Source organism: Equus przewalskii, chromosome 4 (assembly GCF_037783145.1).
Source record: "Equus przewalskii isolate Varuska chromosome 4, EquPr2, whole genome shotgun sequence".
Taxonomy (NCBI): Eukaryota; Metazoa; Chordata; class Mammalia; order Perissodactyla; family Equidae; genus Equus; species Equus przewalskii.
This window is the reverse complement of record NC_091834.1, coordinates 86,044,948-86,054,139: the sequence shown is the minus strand read 5'-3', so window position 1 is coordinate 86,054,139 and position 9,192 is coordinate 86,044,948.

Sequence of the window (9,192 nt, the reverse complement as noted above, 5' to 3'; positions counted from 1 at the left end):
CACACACTCAAAAGCACCTTAATTTTTAATGAAGGAGTGAAACTTCCCGGATCTCCACTGCCCTGAGTTCTTTTAGGCGGGAATGACAGAGCTTCTTCATTCCCTGCTGCTCGAGCCACCGTCGGGAGGACTTGGCATTTACTCAGATGCACGGTAATCTCCCCAGAATGGCAGCCAGCCTCTGAGGGTCACCTGACTGAGAACAGTTGCAGTTGCTGTGTTACTTCAGCTCCTAATTTGCCATCATTTGTTACTCGGAGTTTCCAGAATTCCCTGCAAAGCTAACGGAGGCTGACCGAGAACCACGCTGGCACTACTGGATTCCCAGCCAGTTATGTGAGCGTCCGAGCCAGGGTCCCCAGTGCTGATGGACAGCAAACTTCCCCTAGACTTTCCTTGCTGGGTCCCTTCTCCTTGGGCCACAGGGAAAAGGACGGTAACAGGGGTTGGCGAGCCACGGAGACTACCCAGGTACGTGGAACAAGGAGGGAGGCAGACCAGCAGGCGCTCATTAAGGGTCATTAATGTTTACCATCTGTGCCAGAAATCATAGACCGCGTGGCGTCGCGGAAGAGAGCACTAGCTTTGGAGCCGAGAGACCCGGGTTTGAAAGTCCGGCTGTTTGCCTTGGGGAACTGCTGAGGCCTCTCAGAGCTCTGGTTTCCCCACCTATCAGGAGGATATGGAAGGCTGTAGGCCCAAGTGAGCTCTGAGCAGCGCCTGGGGCCTGGTGGCGCAGTGGAAACACTTGGTCCCTCTTTGGTCCTCTCTGCAGGTGTGCCTTGGATGAGGGTTTGGCCTTCAGCTCGCAGAAGGCTGGGAGTGAAAAGCTAGGAAGACAGTAACGACAGGCGAAAGCAAGAGAGAGAACCACACTGGAGTCAAGTAAAGAGAAAACAGCAGGCCACATCCTGGGAACCCCAGGCCCTGGACACTCTGCTCCCTCTGCTCCATTAAGTCATGGAAGACTCTTTTGGGGAAAAGAGTGCTCAGATAAGAGAGTAACTGCTGGCAGATACAATGACAAATCTAAGTGTGGGAGGTTGATAGAAAAGTGGCAAGGGACAAGCTGGGAGGGGCACGGGCATGCTCAGTTCCCTTGGGCACTTTAACTCCATGCCAGGTGAAATCTCAGTAGTGGCTCCTCTGGCCATGTCTTCCTCATCCATCCTCTTCTGAAAACAGCCCCAAGAAGCGAGGGGGGGCTCTAAGAGCAAGGTTGGGGATTGGCATGGAGAACCTTCTTGATCCTATCCCGCAGCTCTATAGACCAAAACTTGTACCAATGATATAAACTGGCCCAAAAAGGCTCTGTGCAATTCTGATAAAGTTGATTACACAGAGCTTTCTGGTAGGAGTCTCTATATATCCACACTCTTCTACAGAGCCTGTGGGACTTCTGGTTGTGTACGTCTGTCACAATATTTGGGAGCAAGTTCAAGGAAAAGACTCTCCTCCAAGAAGAGTGTTACATTGTTTATGAGGTTATTTACTTTAAATACTTCAGTATAAATGAGATGGGATGTCTGTAAAATGATCTTTTACATACACTTTAGACAGAATTAGCATTTGAGATGCCCTAAAATTAACACTCCAGGGTGGTCAACCAGCACAGAGAGTCCCTAATCAGAAACCCTCCCTTCAGAGGTGATCATCAGCATTTAAAACTTACAGTTTCTCAAAAATCCGCTAGGTCATTTTGCCCCATGAAGATCGGCATAAATTGGACGAGCCTAACCATCAGCGTGAGAACAATGGCCTGGACACAGGGGAACAGCCAGGTCTGCTCAAGGCGACCAGAGCAAGCCTCAGGATGCGGATGTGGCTGAGGCTGATGAAGCCTTCAGTCTAATCAACGGCTTAGCAGGAAAACTCCATGACGAAGCCATGCTCCCTCTTCGAGATTCTCCATGCAGGACCACATTTCTGTGGCTGCATCCCTCCTTCAAGGCTTCTGCCAGCACTGCCCAGGGAAGAGGGGTTCTGACCACCCCCAGGTCTTCTGGTCCGTGTGGTGGGAAGACTTGGGTAGCTGGAGATGCCATAGAGCGTGGTTGTTAGGGGCAAACCTGGCAATCGGATTGGCTGCTTTGAATTCCACCCTCCTTGTTTACTAGCTGTGGGCCCTGGGCATGTTGCTTAACCTCTCTGTGCCTCAGTTAATACAGGTAAATGGCTAGAATCCTGCTCAGCCAATAGTAAGTGCGTTATTAGTCAGCATTATTATCACCCCATAAAGGACAGTTGAGCACCAGGCCATCAGAGCTCCGAGACACCAGGTTTTATCATGATAATGAAAACTACCTTTTAATGAGAACTTCATCACCACAAGCACACTCTACAGCTCCTTTCCACACATTAGCTGCCTGAATCCTCACAACTCTTTGGGCGTAGTTATTATTATCCATATTTTGTGGATGACGCAGGTGAAGCTTGGAAAGGTGAAGTACCTTGCTCCCTGCCATGTAGCTTAAAGCAAGGGAACCAGGACATAAACTGAGGCCCGTGTGACCGCAGAGCCTGGGATCCTAACCACAGGCAAACCCACCTCTCCCTAGATTGCCACGCCACTTTCTGGGAGTGGTTGGCGCTCCATGCTGACTTTGCTACCAGAGAGAGACCTCACGGACATTGGAATGGCTCGCCCCCTTGGCAATTCTACTTCTCACTTTGTATTAATAAACCAAAGTTTGGTTTATGTGTCAGTCTCTTATGACCTGGCTTGGGGCCTTGGCGGCCCATTAGATTCACCTTTAAAATTCCCAGCGCCAAGGCCACACTGGACCAATTAAATCCCAATCTGAAGGATTGTGACCCAAGCATCTGTATTTTTTACAGCTCCCCAAGCGATGACAAAGCTCCCCAAGGTTACGAACCACCCAATAAGGGTGAACAAGCAAGGCTGCACTGAACAGACCCCTGCAACGTTCACACCTGATCCTACAACCTCTAGGGCTCCGAGTCCCATCATCACGGCCAGGCACACTCCCAGTGACAACAGCATCACCCTCCCAATTCTCAGAGGGGCAAAACTGGGATGAAATGAACACTGGGCTCAAAACCAAGGCTTTGTCTCCCTCCCAGCAGAGAAAAGAAGGGTCAGTGGGAGCCTGGGCTCTCCCTTCACAGCCCTCACATCCTCCCCAGCGCCAGTGCAAGTGCTGCTCCTCCAGGCGGCTCATAATCAGCCTCCCCAGCTCGGCCTCAGACAACACATTTGAATCTGGACATTTGGTTATTATTCTCAACATGAAAGATCAGCCTTTGCCTGGGACATAATGAGTTGAATAAAATTTTACTGGTCTCTCTGGGAAGACTGCGTGGGGGGCTGGGGGCAGTAGGGGAGAGGACAGGGGAGGGCAGATGGGTAACTGCTCCCGGGTCTCTCTCTAGGGGCAGATAGGAAGGCTAAAGCAGCATCCTCAGAAGACGCAGGCAATCAGCGACATTAGCATACAAACTGCCTGCTCCAGACATCAGCTCCTGGCAGCCAAGGACCCATCAGGGGCAGCAGGCTCTTATCCTGCAATAAATACTCGTAAAAGCTTGCTGTGCCAAACCTCTTGGGAGGCCAGTGAGGAGGAGAGAGCTGCCCGGAGCTGGTGGCTCAGGCTTTGGAAATGGTCAGAGAGGGGGTGATGGGCTGAGGGTAGAGGGTAGATGGATGGTCATGGGGGAGCTCAGGCAGATACAGGAACCACTTTAGCACCAGAGAGAACCTGGGCAAGAAGTGAAGGCACCAGCTCCCCGACTGGCATGCAGTGGGACACGGAGCCTGGTGCTATCTATATCTCTCAGGGCAGCATCTGCTCTATAGAGTCGGGGGAGAAAAGCCACTTCCCAAAAGATGCTGTAGCCATGCTCCATAGGGTCCTCACCTCCAATAGCACGTGACCAAGACAGCCTTAACGTTCCTCAACATTCCCTCAGCTGGACTAAACTTCAGACAGGTTTTTTTCCTGACCTTAGCCCCGAGCTCCCCTCTCTCTCTCCTTTTCCTTTTAGCTAACATCTGTTGCCAATCTTCCTATTTTTCTTTTTTTGCTTGAGGAAGATTAGCCCTAAGCTAACATCTGTGCCAATCTTCTTCCACTTTATATGTCAGTCGCCACCACAGCATGGCTGACAAGTGGAGTAGGTCCACACGTGGGATCAGAACCCGCAAACCCAGGCATACGGAAGCAGAGTGCACTGAACTTAACCACTGTGCCCCAGGGTGAGCTCCCTTCTCTTAAAGCAGTTACACTAGAAAACTTGCCATTGTCAAATTCTTCTCTGCCTCTTTGAAATGTAAATCTCCCATCCTCTTGCCAGTTTTACAACCAAGTATGTCTTTCTTGTGGGCCTGGGAGGCACCCCTTTGAAATGTAATCACTGAAGGAGAGAGCACCCCCTCTCCCCATGTCTGTGGGAGCGGGGAACCTACCTTCCACAAGTGACAATTAGCAAACACAGAGGCCTAACCGCATTGACCCGTCTCCCCACTAACGTCCTCCAGTTCTTCTTCACTAGTTCACTCCAGCGCTTAGAATCTCTCCTCCTTTCATCTCAGCAGAGTTGAGTTCCATCTCTCTCCTCTATTGCAATAGTCATGAATAAGGTCTTCCTTGCCTGTTTAACTCTGTCTGGTGCAGTTTTTCTTTGACGTGAAGCAAGAACTACCAAAATAGACCAGAGGCCTCCAAGGTCTGGCCAGTTAACCTCTACAGATGACCATTGGGGAAATGTGATAGGACTTGGATGTCCCTTCAGCAGGGGGATGAGTGCCAGAATATGAGCCCTGGAAGGCACCTCAGGCACCATCTGATTCAAACCCCACCTTGTTACAAAGGAGAAAGCTGGAGTTCAGAGACAGACCAGCGACATGATTTGCAGGGCCCAGGGCAAAATGAAAATATGGGTCCCCTTGTTCAAAAAGCAGGAAAAAGAATCATTTTCCTTTGTTCTACAGTCTCTTTCTCAATCTATCTTGCTGTTTTTATGTGCTATTTTATGTCACACTCCCTTGGGCATGAGACACTCACTGGATGAGCATACACACCCCCAGTGTGTGGGGTGTACACACCCAATGACAACTCTTACTGCACCTGCCAGGAGGAGAGGGCAGCAGAGGTCACTGGGCTGGAGGGGGAGCAGCCACTGAGACCCCATCCCAGGGAGGAAGTGAGAAGGTGGCAAGAGGTGGGCCTATGCATGAGCAAAGGCTCCCAGCCACCAGTGCACACTCCATTGTCCATGGATTTCACTTAGAAAACACAAATTCAAAGAGAAAATTCTTAAGGATTTCAAGAGAGTGGCCACAGAGCATTAAACTCCAAACACAGAGCCCCCTTCTGAGCACAGGGCCCTATGCTGCTACACTTGTCACTCATCCATGCAGCCAGTCCTGCAGGGACCTTCAGTAGTCCACTCGTGGTCACAAAGCTGCTTGTCAACAGAGTAAAGAATAGAACCAGGTCCCTGACTTCCAGTTCATCACTGCCAGATCCTTCCCACTGTAGCAGGCAGTACCTCACATAGTCCTGGGCAAACAGGAGCCCTTTCCCAAGACCACATGCCCAGGGAACCCCCACTCTGAAGTGACTTCCTCAACATTTTCTAAGTACCTGCCTGGTGCCTAGGACTTGTCGAGCCACCAGTGCAGCTGGCCAGGACACCCCAAGCCCAAACCAGGACCCATGTGGGCTCCCTTCCCCACTGGAGCCCTGGGACTCTTGCCTATGGGTTGTCCTCTGACCAGGCCCCGGTTCCAGGAACCTCCCATGAGGAAGGGCTGGCAAGTGGACCACTCCTGCTGACAGGGTTGGCAATTCTTTCACATGATTGTGCGAGATTAGGAAGCCAGAATGGCACTGATTTTGAGTGGACTGTCCCTCATATCACCACACAATGAGTTCAGGACTCAGGGCTACCCAGAATCTACCACCAAGCTTTGGGCTTGAGCTGCGCATGGGGTCTGTGCATCTCCAGTCTGCCCCAGTGGGATGGGGTGGCAGCAGGCATCCTTTACCCTGTGTACCCCCCGACACTGGTGAAGTCAATGGGGGACCCAGTCTGGTCCCTCCCCCTCTGCAGGCTCCACATCATGCGTCAGGCAGTCCTCAGGCAATGGCTGTGCTTATCCCCTCCCAGGGATTTCAAGAACCCTACTTTGCAATACCAACAGGCCCTTCCTAATGGAAGTACTGATATCATGCTCTGCCTGGTCAGCATTAAGCCACACCAAAGCAAGGATGGACATTCTTTGCACGAATGGGAATATGGCTAGAGGCAAACTAGGGATGGTCATGAGAAATAGGGGTTACCACGACACCAGAGCCTCAGCTTCAGCCACACAAATCCTACCACGTGGACTTAACTCTCTGCTCTTGTCAACTCTAATTTAATGAAATTGATTCTGGGTGCAGCTTACAGATTTGATCATATGACTTCATTAGCATAAATCTCTCAGGCGATTATCGTAGACTATCTTTGTCCTTGTTGAGCTTGGAGTTTTACATATCCAGGAGTTCAATATTTTATTTAAAAAATAAATACCTAGTTAGTTAAGATATTTAATGAGAAGTTGAGAGACCAATAATGATTAAAATAACAAAGTTTATTTAGCCCTTTCTATGTTCCAGTCACTGTGCTAAACACCTTACATGGATTGTCTCATTCAGTGTTTTCAACAACCCTCTGAGGAAAGTACTAACAAAATGTCTCTGTTATGGAAAAGAGGACCGAGAGAAGTTGAACAATTTGCCCAAGATCACACAATTCGGTGCTGAAGTCTAGACATGAACTCAGATAGCCTGAACACATAATCAGTACGCCCTCCCACCTCCTCACTACAATGCTTTAACGTTCCTTTCCCCTAGACTTTTGTTGGTGTTCTTTATTTTCCAGTTTTATTGAGAAATAATTGATATACATCACTGTATAATTTTAAGGCGTATAGCATGATGGTTTGATTTATATATATTGTGAAATGTGATAACCACAATAGGTTCAGCTAATATCCATCTTCTCATGTAGATACAATAACAAGAAAAGAAATAAAAAAGGAAGAAGGTTTTGATGAGAACTCATAGGACTTACTCTCTTAACCTTCCTGTACATCATACAGCAGTGTGAGCTGTAGGCTTCACGTGGTACATTACTCTCCTAGTACTTATTTATCTTATAACTAGAAGTTTATACCTTTTGATCACCTTCCTCCAGTTCCTGCTCTCCCCACCCTCCACCTCTGGTTACCACAGTCTGATCTCTTTTTCTATGAGTTGGGTTCATTGTCGTTGTTTTCAGATTCCACGTATAAGTGAGATGACGCAGTATTTGTCTTTCTCTGTCTCACTTATTTCACTTAGCATAATGCTTTCAAGGTCCATCCATGTTGTTGTAAATGGTAGGATTTCCTCTTTTTTATAGCTGGATAATACTTCATTTTATATCTCACAACTTCTTCATCCATTCATCCGTTGATGGGCACTTAGGTTGTTTCCATGTCTTAACTATTGTAAATACTGCTGCTATCAACAGGAGGTGCGGACATCTTTTCAAGTTAGTGTTTTCGTTTCTTTTGGATATATTCCCAGAAGTGGAAATGCCGGATCATATGGTAGTTCCACATTTAATTTTTTGAGGATCCTCCATACTATTTTCCATTGTGACTGCACCAATTTACAATCCCACCAACAGTGCACAAGGGCTCCCTTTTCTCCAGGTCCATGCCAACATTTTTTATCTCTTGTCTTTTTGATGATGGACATTTTAACAGGCGTGATGTGACATCTCATCATGGTTTTGATTTGCATTTCCCTAATGACTAGTGATGTTGCGCATCTTTTCATGTGCCTGTTGGTCTTTCACATATCTTCTCTGGAGAAACGTCTGTTTAGGTCCTTTGCCCACTTTTTAATTGGGTTATTTGTTTTTTTGCTATTGAGTTGTATGAGTTCTTTATATATTTTGGATATTAACCCCTTATCAGATATACAGTTTGCAAATTTTTCCCTTTCTGTAGGTTGTCTTTTCACTTTGTTGATGGTTTCTTTTGCTGTGAGAAACGTTTTAGTTTGATGTAGCCCCACTTGTTTATTTTTTATTGTGTTGCTTGTGTTTTAGGTGTCATATCCAAAAAATCATTACCAAGACCCACGTCAAGGAGATTTTTTCCTATGTTTTATTCTAGGAATTTCATGGTTTCAGGTCTTACAGTTAAGTCTTTAATCCATTTCGAGTTAATTTTTGTGAGTGGTGTAAGATAGGGGTCCAGTTTCATTCTTTTACGTGTGAATATCCAGTTGTCCCAGCACCATTTAGTGAAGATGCTGTCTCTTCTCCATTGAGTGTTCTTGGCTTCCTTGTGAAATATTAGTTGACCATTTATGCTTGAATTTATTTCTGGGCTCTTGACGTTGTTCCATTGGTCTATTTGTCTGTTTTTATGCCAGTACCATACTGTTTTGATGACCATAGCTTTATAATACAGCTCAAAATCAGGAAGTGTGATGCCTCCTGCTTTTTTCTTCTTTCTCAGGATTTCTTTGGCAATTCAGGGTCTTTTGTGGTTCCATATAAATTTTAAGAATGTTTTTCCTACTTCTGTAAAAAATGCCATTGGAACCTTCATAGGGATTGCATTGAATCTATAGATGGCTTGTGACAGTGTTGACATTTTAACAATATTAATTCTTCCAATCCATGAACATGGGATACTTTTCCATTTATTTGTGCCTTGTTTGATTTCTTTCACTAACGTCTTGTAGTTTTCAGAGTAGAGATCTTTCACCTCGTTAGTCAAATTTATTCCTAAGTGTTTTAGTGTTTTTGATGCTACTGCAAGTGAGATCAATTTCTCTATTTCTTTTTCAGGAAATTTGTTATTAGTGTCCCCTAGATTTAATTCATCTCTCAGAGTCAAAACATATCTTCTTGGGATGTTTCTGCTGAGAGAACCAGCAACATCAAAAAAATCCATTGTTTAACTGGACTCATCAAACAGCAGATCATTGGTCTGTTGCTGGCATTTTATTGATATATTATTACCACTCTAACCCAAAACATCTTATATCAACTGTTTTGCAGTACTATAGTGCCCACACGTCCTAATTTTCCGAAGTAATCTTGATTTCAATATTGTGATCTATTTTTTACATCCGTAACAATCTTTAGAGAAATTATAGTACTTTCACATCCAAAATAGATTCC